This window comes from Seriola dumerili, unplaced genomic scaffold (assembly GCF_002260705.1).
Source record: "Seriola dumerili isolate Sdu_G_001 unplaced genomic scaffold, Sdu_1.0 BDQW01000025.1, whole genome shotgun sequence".
In the NCBI taxonomy this organism is placed as follows: domain Eukaryota; kingdom Metazoa; phylum Chordata; class Actinopteri; order Carangiformes; family Carangidae; genus Seriola; species Seriola dumerili.
Window position 1 is genome coordinate 2,559,907 of NW_019174280.1, and position 8,885 is coordinate 2,568,791.

Consider the following 8,885-nt stretch of genomic DNA (forward strand, 5'->3'; position numbering starts at 1 on the left):
TTTTTTGCGCGCCGTAATGTGTATTCATTTCTGTTGCAATAACAGAAGCAAGCCATGGACCCAAAAATGGCAGCAGGGCTGATTTTACCGTACCTTATCCAGCGTTGGTATTATATCCATGGTTTAAAAATGCGGGCATGCTGTACCAATAGGTAGAAATCATGAGGATTATTACAGAACTGAAATGCCGCGTTTTCCGTCACCTCAGGTCCTCTGTGAAAAGGGCCACGAGAGCTGGTCAAGATATTAAAGTAGAATTACAATCAATATATCCTCTCAAAGGTAAATGTACTTATCTGGAGAATAACGTCGGGGTGTCTTGGACAACCAGCTGTTCAGATGTTTGTGATGTTCCTAGTGGGGCCTTGGCTGGTGTCCTGCATTAGGCCATTGCTGGTCACTCGGTTCGTTAAGGTTCTGAGATGTTGTCACAACAGACGTTAAGAGTCTGTTGGGCTACCTGGATAATTTTGGGATAATTTTACATTGTGGTAACAAAATATATTTTGTAACCAATTGGCTTTTTATGTAAAGAAATTTACACAACTGCAATGTACCAATACCAAAAACAGGCAGCACAGACAAAACTTTACAGGAAATGGTGGGAAAACCACCTTCCCTCCCAATCTGACACTAGATAAGTGTTGGCTTGAGGGACTTTTTTTCAAAGCTATTTTGACTGTCAGACAAACAGTTCAGCCAGAGGACTAATGGCCCTTTTTGTGGACTACAGTTGTGAACAGTCCATGTAGGCAAGCATTGGTGGTTCAGTGCTAGAATTCTCGCCTTGCCACGAAAGGGAGGTCCGGGTTCGAATTCCCGGCCAATGCATAGCGTCTTCACTTAGTTTATAGGATGATACTACTCATGGGTAAAGCCTCCTTTGCTTTCAAAGCTGTTTGGTGTTGTAGGTGTCACATGATGATAGCAGTGAGTAGTCTTTGTTGACCCCCCAATGACTGTATTCTGCTTTTCCTTGGATACAGCAACCGTGACTCTTGTGTGGGATAACTTGTCTTTTGTGTCTTTATCACATTGAGAGATCTTTTCCATTTTACCCACTAGGTTAAGCATATTGCTGGCTCGTTGCCGCAGTAGCAGCGCTGTCCTCTAGTCTCATAATCTGTAAAGTGTCGTGAGTTTCGAAGCCTCACATGGGGATCACTTTTTGCTGCACATGTGCTTTTTCTGACTGTGTGTGAAAGTCCATGTACATGTGCACTGTGTAGATGCAGCAGTGGGAAAGTCTGTTGGGCTCATTCGCCACAGTGGATATGTTTAAATTGTCATGTGCGCCACTTTTCGTGGATGTTCACTGGTAAAGGTAATTCTCCTGTGCCTGCCGCGCCGCGGAGGCCGGTTTTCGATTCCCGGCAATCGCAACCCACATTATCAGTTTTTCCGTCGGTTTGATACCCCTAACAAATGGCAAACACACTTCTTGGGTAATTGTACAGTGTTGAGCGTACCAAAAATATGTTTTGGACAACATGAGCTTATATTAGAAAAAATGTGACAACTGTAATGTACCAATGCCACAAACAGCACACGAGTGGCAAAAGAAGAATAAGACAAACACAGTCAACAAGGTATTATCACATTGTCAACAACATATATTCGGGTGCGTCTTCACTTTCAGACGTTGTTTTATTAATAACAAGAGGCAACATGGTCTCAAAAACTTGGCATTTATAAAGGGTTAAAATCCTGAAAACTAATCAAACATTTGTAGTTTGAGCAGAACTGAAGTCTGGTTTAAGAGCATGTATGACAAAAAAATTCAGAAAGAAATATTGATATATGATATGATTGTATAGGCATTTTCTTTGTGTTGTCACTTGATTTGGACACGAGAACACCAGAGGGTACAAATGTGTTAACCAGTGTATAATAGACCTGTGTAACAAGTAACTGACATAATTAGGATTTTTAAAAAGTTGTCAAAAAAGACACTTTCTTGCAGGAAGAAATCCAACCGTTCCAAGCCTGTAACACAGCAAAATGATCAGCAAAATCAAAGAAAGAAAAAGTGAAGAAAATGTCCAAAAAAGGACAGAGGACCCTAAGGGTTAATAAATCCATGCCGCATTTAATACAACTATTATGTATTTTTTCTCTGTTGGCTAAATTTAACATACTGGGGAGGAGAGACAACGCGGAATAAGAAGTACGCAGAGAGGCTAAAGTGATTCTCCTCTCCTCTGTCTCAGGGAGAGACGATCACAACTTCATTAACTCATTTAAACAAAACAAAAGAGAAGCAACCAAAAGAAGCAGTAAATGGACTACATATTTTAAGACACTAACTAAATGTAATTATAAGACCTAACATTGGGCTAATTGATAAAGCTAGCAGGAGGCTTGGAGAGTTGTTACTGTGTTGTAGGCGCACGACACGCACGACACACAGGTCAAGGACTGCTGCCGTTGACATGCAAAATCTAATCAGCCCAGAGTTTGGCTATCTACAGGCTTCAAACAACTGCAAATCTAGAGAAAAAGTTCTTGCTTTTCAAAACCGAAGAACACCCGTGACAGACAACTAAAGAAGCCAGAAGTTTCTTACGTCTCTATTTTATCAGATATTCCTTAAAAGAGTGAGTAAGCTCAGTGCGAAGACAGAATGAGATTCTTGCTGAAAAAAAGCACGATTACATATAGGTGTACAAAGAGAGTGAGACAAGTATTGCTGTCCCGGGACCTCGTCACCCCGTTTAAATTTTGGGCAGGACCCTGCTTCAAAGTTACATTTTATCGATGATCCCAACAACTATGTGTACATTGTTCAGAAAGAATTATTTGTCTCCATTTTACGGTTTGGCCGTGAGTTCTCGAGTTTAAAAATAAAAATGAGAAGGTTTTGTTTACTGACTTCACGCACTCTAGCAATGAGCTTGTCACTCTAACTCTTGAAGAAAAATGTTGATTTCCATCCTCTTTGTGCAGTGCCTCATAGTTTGAAAATTACATGTTTATGTAAAACAGTTGTTGGTCTTTATAGTTTGAATCCATTTCTACTGGGGGTGTTCAAGGGATTCCCCATTGTACAGACAGATTAACTGCAGATTCTGCCTGAAAGCGGTCATAAAGCTTGATGTTCTCTAAAGCCATTTATGTTAGGTAAAACAAGCTACTGACAGGTAGTTGCTAATCTTAAATACAAATATGTATCGGTGCCTGCCAGGTTGCCTTGGTCTGGTGTTCATAATTTGTGCTGGATGAGAGAATGAAACACAAACAGCCAGACAGTGAATAATCGATCCATAACCATGACAGGCATTTGCATGCTAAAAGATGTCAACACATTTTAAAGTTTAACATAGGCTAATTTGGTTGGAAAATTGCAGTCTTAGTATTACATGCAAATTATTTCAACAGGAATTTCCAAATTTATGCTACTAGCTACGTTTTTCGGTTGAATTATACTTATACTGTGGAGTGTGTATTGCTTACTCGCAACTGTACTGGGCATATTGTCAAACGCATATGAACTAATTCAAATTTGATACATATTCTGTTTATCATGTCATTTATATAGTGAAATAATGTAATAGCCAAATAGGTTTCCAATTTACTGATCAGTAGACACAGCAGCAACATTGCACCTATTTTGGATTCAGGTGTCTGTCCACTTGATAAATTAACTCCTATGATGTTTGCTCTCCACTAACTCATGCGGTAAATACTGTCCTCAGCTGCCTAAATGTTCTTCTCCCTTTAATTGTATTATTTTTATTTTCTATTATTTGAGTTTTTTAAGTTAATTATCTTAGAGGCATTTTGCCGTCTAATTATTGATAGTCACAGTGATGAGAGACAGAGAAAGTCAGGAGAAGAGAGAAGATGAGGATGACATTATGAACAATTAAGGACTAAGCCTGCTGAGTACGTTAATATACCTGGTGCAAGCACGGAGCCGCCCTTAAATTATCTTACTTTCTTCCAATGACTGTCATATTTTGTCTATGTCCTGACTGTTTAATGCTAGTGCAAGGTAATGACTACAGAATTTATCAGGAGATTTTTGTTGATATAAGCTACCTGCTGTGCATTGAAATGCAGGTTGAGATAGAGTGTGTGAGAATGAACAACATAGTTTAGAGTCGCGATGATAATTCTCTCTCTCTCTCTCTCTTGCTCATCTTATTTAGTGAAACCTATTTAATTACATATTAGTATTGTTAATCTATTGTTATGCAAATAATTATCAACTGCCACCAGTGTTTTCTGATAATTTGTACTTGAGAGTATATATCAAGACATACACATCAACATTATGTTATGTGCTCATTAAAAAACATAGTTGAAGTCGAAACTGCGTGTTTTCATGTAGGTATTTATCCACCTCAATGCTCTCCAATAGATCTACTGCTACAACGCTCATTCATTTCTACAGCCTATTAAAATGTTAAGAACAGAGCAATAGGCTCACACGAGGCTAAGAGCAATGTGCTCGTCTAGCTATGAAATGGAACATAATGTAAAGACGATGATTATGGATAGTTTAGTGGTTGCCAGTGGGCAGATAGAGAGCTTTAGCCAGAATGGCTACAAATATGAAATCAAATATTGGTAGCCTAACATGTTATTATGTAAAATAGGCGGTAAAGCAGTTATCTAGAGAATAAAAATGAAATTCAAAATAAAAATAAAAACACTGAAACTTGTCCATTGTAACCATGGCCTTTTTACGACTGAAATCATAACCATCCTCACTGTGAAAGAGCAGTCTGAAACTTAGCATGAGATGTTGTGTATCAATAGCTTAGTAATAAAGCTCTTTTGGACCGCGCATATAGGCTGTAATTGGTCAGACAGACAGTACCAAACGAGCGTTGCTGGCGAGTTATCATACAAGCTGTATATAAGATTATATTACGTCTCAACATCAATACTATTCAGATAAGTGTAAAATAAGTTCATGTTCATTCATGATTTAACACGTAATTTCCCCACACTCCACAGATTTATATGCTTCATCGGTCACTAACCACTGAGCTAACGTCGACACGACATTGTCAGAAACTTACTGACAAGATGTTTTCATATCATAACATGATACTATGACGTAAAAACATAATACCACACACTTCACTAAAAAACATGACCATGTTAATTCATCATTTAGCACGTAATTACACGAAACCGGACTGACAGATCAGTTATTTCACGTCACTCAACCAAGTGAATTATTAGCTAGCAGTAACGTTATCGTAAGCGTAGCAAACTGTTTGAACAGAAATCTGGTCAGACTGTAAATTCATCCTGTATTTTCATATTTATCACAAACAAAGTGTCTTACCTTTGATAAATGAGTGTAAAGAGTAAGTATCGTAGCGAGTCTGTAACTTGTCTTGTTCCTCACGACAGTCGTTGCGTGGAATTTAAAGGATTAGAGATTTTTTTTTTTTTTTTTAACCGAGAACAGGCGCACCAAGTCATAGTGGCCAAACATATATTAACATCCGTAGTGGTTATAGCGACTACCATAGGGAGATGAATGTGGAAACGGTATTGTTAGGCGTTTAGCTAAACAATTCTCTCTGTGCCTGCCCCGCGGAGGCCGGTGTTTCGATTCCCGGCACATCGCAACCCCATATATCAGTTTTTCTGCAGTGGTTTGCATACCCAACAATTGCCAACACACTTCTTGGGTAATGTACAGTGTAGTGGTACCAAAATATGTTTTATGACAACAGAGCTATATTGGAGACAAATATGTGACAACTGTAATGTAACCCAATGCACCGAAACAGCACAGCGAGTGGCAAAAGAAGAATAAGACAAACACAGTCAAAGGTATTCTACATTGTCAACAACATATTCGGGTGCGTCTTGCACTTTCAGACGTTGTTTTTATTAATAACAAGAGGCAACATGTCGTCAAAACTTGGCATTTATAAAGGAGTTAAAATCCTGAAAACTAATAAACATTTGGTTAGGATTTGAGCAGAACTGAAGTTGGTTTAAGAGATGTATGACAAAAAAAATTCAGAAAGAAATATTGATATATGATGATTGGTATAGGCATTTTCTTTGTGCATGTAACCTTGTTTGGACACGAGAACCCCAGAGGGTACAAATGTGTTAACCAGTGTTATATAATAGACCTGTTAACAAGTAACTGACATTAGGATTTTTAAAAAAGTTAGTCAAAAAAACACTTTCTTGCAGGAAAAATCCAACCTGTCAAGCTGTACACAGCAAAATGATCAGCAAATCAAAAAAGAAAAAGTGAAGAAAATGTCCAAAAAAGGACAGAGGACCCTAAGGGTTAATAAATCCATGACCGCATTCAATACCACTATTATGTTTTTTTCTAGCTGTGCTAAATTTAACATATACTGGGAGGAGGACAACGCGGAATAAGAAGTACGGCAGATGAGGCTAAGTGACTTCTCCTCTCCTCTGTCTCACGGGGCCGTCACAACTTTCAATTAACTCATTTAACAAAACAAAAGAGAAGCAACCAAAGGAAGCAGTAAATGGACTTACATATTTAAGACACTAACTAAATGTAAGTTAATAAGACCTAACATTGCGAGCTAATTGATAAAGCTAGCAGAGGCTTGGAGAGTTGGTTATGTGTTGATAGGCCAGACACCGCACGCACACAGTCAGGAGCTGCCGCCGTGACATGGCCCAAAAAAAATCGCCCAGAAGTTGGCTTCTTACAGGCTTCAAAACAACTGCAAATTCTATGTGAGAAAAACGTTACTTCTTTTCAAAAACCGAAACCGTGACAGACACATGAAGACCGAGAAGTTTCTTACAGTCTTAATTTTATTCAGATTATTCCTTAAAAGAGTGAGTAAGCTCAGTGCGAAGACAGAGTGAGATTCTTGGTGAAAAAAAGACGATTACAGTTAGTGTCACAATAGGAGTGAGACAATGTATTGCTGTTCCGGGACCTCGACGTCCCGTTTAAATTTTGGCGGCAACCCTGCTTCAAAGTTACATTTTATCATGAATCCAACAACTATGTGCTACATTTTCAGAAAGAATTATTTGTCTCCTTTTTACGGTTTGGCCGTGAGTTCTCGAGTATAAAAAATAAAAATAAGGTATTGTTTACTGCTTCACGCACCTCTAGCAACTGAGGCTTGTCACTCTAACTCTTGAAGAAAAATGTTGATTTCCACTCCTTTTTAGAGTGCCCATAGTTTGAAAAGTTACATGTTATGTAAAACAGTATGTTGGTCTTTATAGTTGAATACCATTTCTTACGTGGGGCGTGTTCAAGGCATTCCCGATGTTCAGACAGATCTTAACTGCAGATTCTGCCTGAAGCAGTCATAAAGCTTTGATGCTTCGTCTAAGCATTTTGCATGGTTAGGTAAACAAGCTACCTGACAGGTGTTGCTATCTTAAATACAAAATTGTATCGGTGCCTGCCGGTTGCCTGTCTGGTTGTTTCATATTTGTGCTGGATAGAGAGATGAAACACAAACAGCCAGACAGTGAATAATCGATCCATAACCACATGACAGGCATTTGCATGCTAAAAGGATGTCAACACATTTAAAGTTAAACATAGGTAATTTGGTTGGAAAATTGCAGTCTTAGTATTACATGCAATTATTTCAAAGGATTTCCAATTTAAGCTTACATAGCTACGTTTCGGTAATATACTTCATACTGTGGAGTGTGTATTGCTTACTCGCAATGTACTGGGCATATTGTCAAACGCTATGACAACTAATTCAATTTGTACATATTCTGTTTTCATGTCATTTTATAGTGAATAATAGTATAGCACAATAGGTTAATTTACCATGATCAGTAGACACAGAGCACATTGCACCTATTTGGATTCAGGTGTCGTCCACTTATAAATAACTCCTATTGTTTGCTCTCCACTAACTCATGCAGGTAAATATTGGTTCCTCAGACTTGCTAAATGTTTTTCTCCCTTTTTTGTTTATTTTTATTTTATATTATTTAGTTTTTTAAGTTATTATCTTAGAGGCATTTTTGGCCCTAATTATTGATAGTCACAGTGATAGAGAGACAAGGGAAAGTCAGAGAGAGAGAGAGAGGATGACCATTAGGAACATTAAGGACAGCCTGCTGAGTACGTTATAATACTGGTGCAAGACACGGGCGCCCTTAATTTCTTACTTTCTTCACATGACTTGTCATATTTGTCATGTCCTGCTGTTTAAATGCATGTGCAGGTAAATGTACACGAGATTTATCAGAGTATTTTTGTTGATGATAAGCTACCTGCTCTGACTCTGAAATGCAGGTTAGGATGAGCTGCTGTGGAAATGACAACAGTTTGAAAGTCAGCAGGTGTAATTCTCTCTCCTCTCTCTCTTGCTCATCTTATTTAGTGAAACCTTTTAATTACATGTTGTAATTGTTAATCTATTGCTTATGCAAATATATCATAACTGCCACCAGTGTTTCTGTAATATGTACTTGAGGAGTATATATCAGACATAACTCACAATATATGTTATGCTGACTCATTAAAAAACATAGTTGAAGTCAAAATCTGCGTGTTTCATGTCAGGTATTATCACACCTCAATAGCTCTCAACTAATCTTGCTACACGAGCTCATTCATTTCTACAGCCTATTAAAATGTTAGAACACAGACAATAGGGCTCACAGGAGGCTAAGAGCATGTGCTCGCTGCTATGAAATGGATACATAATGTAATTAACAGACGATATATGGATAGTTTAGTGGTTCCAGTGGGCACGACAGAAAGCTTTATGCCAATATGGTTCCTACACAATATGAAATCAAATATTAGTGCCTAACATGTTAGTATAATAATGGATCGTAAATAGCAACAGTTATCTAGAGAATAAAAAGTGAAATTCACAGAGTAATAAGTGAGAATCTTACCATTCTGTACAATACCTCTCACTCTA